The sequence below is a fragment of the Anomalospiza imberbis genome, chromosome 1, assembly GCF_031753505.1.
Source record: "Anomalospiza imberbis isolate Cuckoo-Finch-1a 21T00152 chromosome 1, ASM3175350v1, whole genome shotgun sequence".
NCBI lineage: Eukaryota > Metazoa > Chordata > Aves > Passeriformes > Viduidae > Anomalospiza > Anomalospiza imberbis.
In genome coordinates, this window is record NC_089681.1 from 124,813,845 (window position 1) to 124,821,756 (window position 7,912).

Sequence of the window (7,912 nt, forward strand, 5' to 3'; positions counted from 1 at the left end):
CAGCTTCTCTGGGCAACCTGTGTTAGTCACCACCCTCACAGTAGAGAATTTCTTCTTTATATCTGATCTAAATTTACTCTTTCTCAATTTGAAGACATTTACTCATGTCTTGTCACTCCATGCCCTTGTCAAAAGTTCCTCTCCAGCTCTTCTGTGGTCCCTTTAGGTACTGGAAGGTGCTCTAAATTCTTCCCAGAACATTCTTTTCTTCAGCATGAATAGCCACAGCTCTCAACCTGGCTTTATAGAAAAGGTACCCCAGCCCTCTGAGCATATTGACTTCTCTTCTCTGGACTTGCTCCTTGCCATGCTCTTTCTGGGAATGGCTTGAGTACAATTTTGTGACAAAATAGCAGTATCTTTCAATTTAATAATGAAAATATTTCTGTTGCAAAGAACACAAACATAGATGATCAGAAAACATTTTTTCTCTCATAATTTCCAATATTTCACAAGCATTTCCTACAATTTCAAAAGTTTCCCAGAGAAAACACACACTTTCAACACCAAGACTCAGCCCAATGAAGCATTTTCAGATGACTTGTAATGACCAATAATGAAAAAGAGACATTATAAGCACCTATACAGACTGTCTACAGAAAAGTGAAATAAACCTCATGCCTTTTGAAATACTAAGGGAAAACCAAGTCTTGTTGTCTACTGTGAGGGTTGACTTTGAATAACTTTTGCAAATGGCATAAAGCAGCTCAATTTGTTTTCCAAATGAAGCAGGAGTATAATTTGGTAACTGCTTTCACTTTGATTGGAAATTAAAAATTGTGTGATTGCCTTCTAATTGATAGAATAAAAGTCAAAGGTACTTCTGTTGTAAAACTGATTTTAATCCCTTTTCACACCTACAAAGCATAGAACATACAGCTCATAACAGGAGTAGAATACAGGGCAAATCTGCTGCCAATAGCATGAGGTGCTGTCTGGCTTCTTGCAAATGTTAAGGCACATATAATAATATCTTTGCAAGACTGCATTTAGACTTTCAAGTAGCAAAATACCATGAGATGATTAAACAAGAGTGACCTGAAAGTACAACAATGAATAGTTGCCTAAAACATGCACAATGCCCTCTTGCTCATGCCTAGGCAGCCAAAGCAACATTTAGAGGATACATACATACAATTACATTTGTCGTGTGCAAACCCACATAGCAAATATCCTTTCAAGTAGTAATGATGAAGCAAAAAGCCCTGGTGATTTAATTACACATGCACAAGTTGCCATAGTGTGTTGATTTGCTATCTAGAATAAGAACATCCAAACCCCATTCCTATTGCAGTTCCAGTTGTGGTGAGAACAGGGTCTCCTGTTTTCATCTGCAGTATTCCTTCTTGCAAGGACAGGAGTAATAGGATTATGCAGTGATACCAATTTTAGTAAAACTACTTGCCAGAAATATTTTGTGGAATAAATTCTTCCCAAAAGGAATAGCTTCCTTTATGCCATCCTCACAAGAGCAAAATGAGAAAGGAACTGAAGACGCTGACTCTGGGCTGTATTGTTCTCTGAGTATATCATAATTTTGCACCTCCTTGACTTCTGCCAATAATTTTGTGCATATTGATTTCTTCACAGAAATATTTTTCCATTACTATCTTTCCTCTATAAGACAGTTTTATGTGGAAGTGTGCCTTTCTGATATTAATGCCTAGCAACAACTCCTTCATATAGAATTCTTTTCAGATTTTAAGAGCTATTCTTCATTATTCATGCTTTTTAAAGCACTATTTATTTTCAGTTCCATATTCCATCTTCTCTATTCCAGCAAGATCACTTTTGGTGGCTCAGGTTAATTAAGACCTTCTTTTTATTTCGTTCCTGGTTTCCTTTGAGGATCTTAAAATAATTAATACCAAAGAAAATAATCATATTTTGAAATATGGCGAGTGCCCCATCAGAGGGGATAATTGAATGCAAAGACTATATTAAATAAGCTTGCCCAGGTGTTTCATTGAATGAAGTAAATTTGTTTAAACATTATCTTCTGTAGGAAGGATTAGGCTGTTTCACCATTTTTGTGCAACTAAATTCATCTCAGGGCTTATCAAATTTGCTGAGTGCATGTCTGCATTTACAAATGATTGAATCATGTTAACAGAGGTTCTCACTGAAAACAGAAATGCTTCCAGGCATCCAACATGCTTTAGCCTTAGAAACGCAATCTGATTTAAAAACAAACAAACAAACAAACAAAAAAAAAAACCAGCAAACAAAACCCAGCAGGTAGTTTGAAAAAAAAAATGAAGTTTTTAAGTACAAAGTCAGACAAAGAGAATTAAGATTAATTCACTATTGTCATAATGGTCATATTTAATACATCTTTTCAAAATAAAACCAAGATAAGGCAGTTTTAGCAGTAGGACATTCAGAGGTTCATTTTTGTGTCAACATCCTCCTGATACACTGTATCACAGCAATATTTAATAGCCTCTTGAGGGACCCTGCTGTCCAGTCCAAAGAAGAAGAGAGGGAAGCAATGAACTCTCCATTATAATCAGAGTTAAGGTTCTCTGTGGAGTGGTATATTATGAGAATAAGGATGCTCACCTGGATTCTGGGATTCTGCTCCATGTAAGGCAAAGCAGGTACAAAACTGGGGTCCCCAGCAACCCTGTGGGAAGACACCACTTCTGGCCAGCCTAGAGCACGTGCACGTCTCTTGCCTATTTCAAAGACTTTTATTTTGTTGCAGTGTGAAAAACATTCAGGAAGTGCAAGCTCAGATCTTCACATGCCATGGTAATTTACGAGCCAGCCAGCTGTAATACAGCACAACCTCCTCTCAGCAGTAATAACTTATAAGAAAACAATAAGCTTAGAAATTGGGATACAAAACCTTAGAGGGTGCTTGTGCAGAGGTGATGCACAACCGTCTAATAAAATGTCAGTATCTCAATAATCAACTGGAATTGCTGGGATGAGAGGTAATGTTAGAAGTTGTATTACACAGCTGCCTCTTTACTAGCCCTGTGCAGTATGTGCAGTTCCAAGGTCTGGCACAATCATCACTGCAGTTACAGCTGCACTGGGTGCTGTCCTTAAGTACATCTAACAAATGTGTCATCCAGAGATGATGCTTTGTTTATCAGTGTCACATCACAGGTAGCAACCCCATTTATAAGTGCTTTTCAGCATAATTTGGTCTCTATTCTACCACGTATGGATGAGCCATCAGGTAATGGTACAGCTAAGTAGCATTGATCACAGCTGTATCTCAACTCAAGCCCACATCAAGGCTGTCAGATAATAGGACTTATGACCAACATCAGTCTTTTTGTTGACAGCTTGAATACTGATCTGTCTTCCAGTGAAATTGGACTTCAGTGGCATTTCAATGCAAGTCACTTTAGTTCTGCTAAAAGAAGGAAAATGATATATGGGTTTGTTTTCAAACATGCCCATGTGTGAATTAGGTGAGCAGAAATATTATACATGCACAGGCTATGTACAAACATTCATCCATAACTGCCAGACACATCTCTTCTTGGTGTCCAAAATTAGGAACCTCTCTGGACTGCATGTACAGATTGTCCCCATTAGTGCACCTAACCCTGGTTCCATAATATGAAACCCTATTTTAATTTATATTAAATTAATGCATTAATCCAAATGATGCCATCCCTGTATGCCACTTCAAAACCATTATTCTAATAACTAATTTTCTTCACATAACAAACTCTCAATACATGAGCTTTAGTCAACAAGATTGATGTGCACTGAAGTTCCTGTTCTAGTAAGGAAGATTCATCTTCCTTACTAGATCGAAACATGAAAAAAGTATATGTTAGTGAGATACTTCAGAATTAACACTTCAATCATTGCAATTAGTTATAAATCTCTCAGATTGCCACCTTATGTAGGCATTTGCAATTAGAGTGCAGAATAAATCTGTGCCTGTGGACTCTGGGTAACCCAAAGCACTACAAGAGTATTGTCAAAAGACCAGCCAGGCTCACTCGGAACAGTTTAACTCTGTTTGAAGCTTTGTTCTATGCAAGTCAAGGTCACCCAGTCACTACTCCCTCTTTTGAATCTTGGATGTAAATTGCCTGACAGGAAAAGAAACAACATTTCTTCTGCCCATTAAAAGAGTACTGAGAAAAAAAGATCAAGGCTTGTCTTGCTGCTTGGCAAACAGCGCAGTGCAGCAGTAACCTTAATTTGTTGTTGGATCTGGTTCTATCTTTCAGGATAGTTAGGTGATGTCTAAGCTAAGAAACCTTCCATTTCTACAGAGCCAGTAGACCAGTGACTCTTTATCTTATTTCACAAGCATAAAGCATTACTTCAAAATTGCAATTTTATAAAAGAAGATCCTGATACTCCACTGCAGGCCACCTTGGTTAGTCACTGCAACCAGGAAAGACCAAATGTCTGTACAAATATAACACCCAATTTAACTTGAAAGCTAAGGCCAGTATCACCTTAATTAAGGGATTTTCTGCTTGTGCTAAAGGTGTTGAGATCAGCCCCATTCCGTAGATGCACCATCTGAAACAGGCTGAGCAGACATCCATCAATGGAACCCCAAACCTATGATTAATATTCAAAAATTACTCTTAAGGACCAAAGTCCAGCTAAAGCAAGACTGCAAGACACTTAAGTATCACATCCAGCTTCTTTTAGAGCCATCTGGAAACCTTATTTTTGTCAGTACTATAGTATCAGACCCTATATACTGGCAAATAAAAGAGCATGATACTGCAAGGTTACTTCCAAGGTTATCTTGAATTTCTATTTGGCCTGGAGTTTAGAGGACTCAGTATCTCGCAATACCATCAAAGCCAAACTGAAATGACCTCTTCTCACCTGCTTTTCTTTCTGCATTGCATGAAGTTGGCTTGCAAGTAAATGAAAATAATTCAATTTTCTCACCACTCATGGGCTCTCAGCCATGTCCCTCAGAAATAAATACGGTGGTTTTTTGGTCCTGGAATCTTATATTTTTCCCTCAAAGAAAATTTGACATAATATTCAGTGAAAAGAGTTATTGAATAGTACTTGGTATAACTGTTGAGTATAATTCAGATACCACTACTGTACACTGCATAAATACCTAATGTTCTGTAAATTAGTTTAAATGGAAAGTCCATATTCACAATTCATCCTGATTAACTTGAGAAAAAAAAGCAAGAGGCAAAATACTAATTCTAAGATAGGTTTTTTTTTAATATTGAGTAGTGAATTTTACAGAATTCAGCTTTATACCCATCAACTTCCTGCAGTATGAAGTACAATTGATTATTTTGTATTTATATAGTTGTTATTGTATCATAATTCCCATACACACTTATACTGCTGTAAGTCAGAGCAGACACTACTGAAGCTGTAAAAGTAGTGTGAGTGGAAGCATTCAGAGAATCATCCTTAAGAAATAGAGATATCACTTTGTTTGCCACAGAAACACTGCCAACTTTAGGGTGAATGTGGCTACTGTTCAGCAGGGCACAGCAACATTATCCACCAGTGTGAAACAGGAAATGAACAAAAAAAACCCCACATGTAATTGATATTTAAATATGGTAGGATGTAATTACTCACACTGGAATTCAGTCGAAGAATCAGCACTCTCAATGCTCCCTTATTTAAAAAAAGAAAAAAGTACAATCACTTCTTTACTTTCTGCCAACAAAGACTTAGGTTTGGCAGCTGATTGTTAAAAAATTGGTTCAAAACATATTTCTCTGTTTTTCATGTCATCATTATGTTTATTATGCTTCAAATCTACATCTGAACAAAGAAAGTGGTAGCTCAGTTAAACAGTACTTAGAAGTTTAGGCCCTTTCTTTACAAGTTTAAAATTCATAGTAAATGTTTCCAGCTTGTATTCATTTTCACAGCACTTCTGAGGGGAAATTAAACAGCAGAACCACTTTACAAATGGTGAGACAACACAAAGTGTTTTGGCAACTCATATTTAGAGCTAGTAGCAAAGCTGAAGTATACGTGGTATTGTTTGGGCCACAACTGAAACATGACAGCATGAATAATGGAAATGTGTCTTCATGTGATGTGGGGTTGTCTGGTCAGGATATGAATATATGAAAAGAAGGAAGTCAGACAGTAATTTATTTCTAAAGAGCTCTGTCATTCATCTAAAAACCACTGGCAAGCATCATCTTTCTTAACTGCAGAGGTATGAGCATGTCAAGGGAGCAAACCTCTAACTTAAACAGAGCTGGAATCTGAGCCCTAGAAACTTAGAAAGTGAGAATTCCTAAACATAAATCCTTAATGACTACAGAGCAAACAGGTTGATATTGAATTAAAATTCACGTTAGTCAACAAACAAAAAAAGGGAAAATGATCATTAATACCAATGAAAATGTCTCAAATCTACTCTGACTCATATATGTGTAGGCAACAGGTGGAAGAAATTAATATATCCAAAAAATGTTAACATTTGTAGTAAAAAACTCCATATTTGTCGTTGTCCCTCTTTAAACACCACATTACATAGGTGATCTCCAGTTATTTGGCTCAGCTCTCTCTTCCATTTATACACCACTGTGCTCCACTTAAACCCAACCCCTTGATGGATACTAACTCTGATGGACACTTTTGTCTGCAGTGATTGAATTTTAAAACTGTGACAAAGAGTTAAGGATGTAATCCTAGAAAACTCAAGCAGATAAACACAATTTTTACACTATGATTTCAGTTTGTTTATTTTATTTATTTATTCGTGCGTGTATATCTTTTGAACTCCTAGGATATGTAACAATATTCCTAATTTCACTTTTTAGAAATGCAAAATAGCAACTTTGTACATACATGCCCAGCTGGGAACACATGTCCATGAAACAGAGCCTGAGGTTGCCTGGCATTCTAACACAGTCTGAGTCCAAAAATCCTGAAAATCAGACTTCTAAGACATAAGATTTTCCATTTGCTGCTTTAGACATCCCATCTACAAGAAATAGCAGTGAAATCCCTTGCATTATATTAGGTGATTTTGACATTTGACATTTCTTTAAACCAATATCTTAGGCTGTATCTCTTCTGGGAAGCTTCCTTCTCTTTGTTACAAAATTACAATTGCACGTTATATGAGAATCTCCAATATGGAGGCAGGACAATTCTCATTTTTATCATGTGATCATCTCACAACTTCTCATTTTATTCATGATTATTCTTGAGTGGTTTAAATCCAGCACCTACATAATTGGCAGATACCAAAATCTGGGATCCTGGTCCCCACAAGTGGTAATTCAATGTAAATAAAAGAAATCTTTCTGCACCTAATTGCCATCCATTGGGAGACTCAGAAGTCCTTGGGTGAAATGTACCCCATGGGCACAGAATGATCACATATCTCTGTGCTGATTCTACCCAGAGCTGTATAATGGAAGCTGCACCACATATATAAAACTTAGATGCTGAACAGAAGAGTGCAGAGCAGTAGCAAACACAGCTCTGGCTTGGAACACAGTAGAAGAAAGCTCAGCAAAAATGTTTCAAACAATTTAAACCAAAACACTGACTGTACAAATTTAACTGAGTACACTTGATGAAGACGAGACTAATAAAAGCCCAGCTGCTTAGTACTTTTGACTTTCAGCTCACACTGCTTGTATGCAAGATGATTTTGGTTCCAAACTGAATGTTGCTGGCTGGAGATTAATAGGTAGGCTGAACATACGCTCACTTTCTTGTTTTAGGAGAAAAGAATAATCAAAGTTTAAAATGTGAAGTCTGAAAACCAGCTTCAATATTGCAAACAGATCTTAAGGCAGCGTCTTCCTCTCTGAAATGATCAATATTAATGTCAAAATCTTTCATTTTTATTGATTTCAGTGATGAAAAAGTCCAGTCCTGCATTACTCTTCTGTGCCTTAAACAAGAGAACTAGACAATACCAAACAGACCTTCCCCTTTCTGGTTTTTTAACATACTT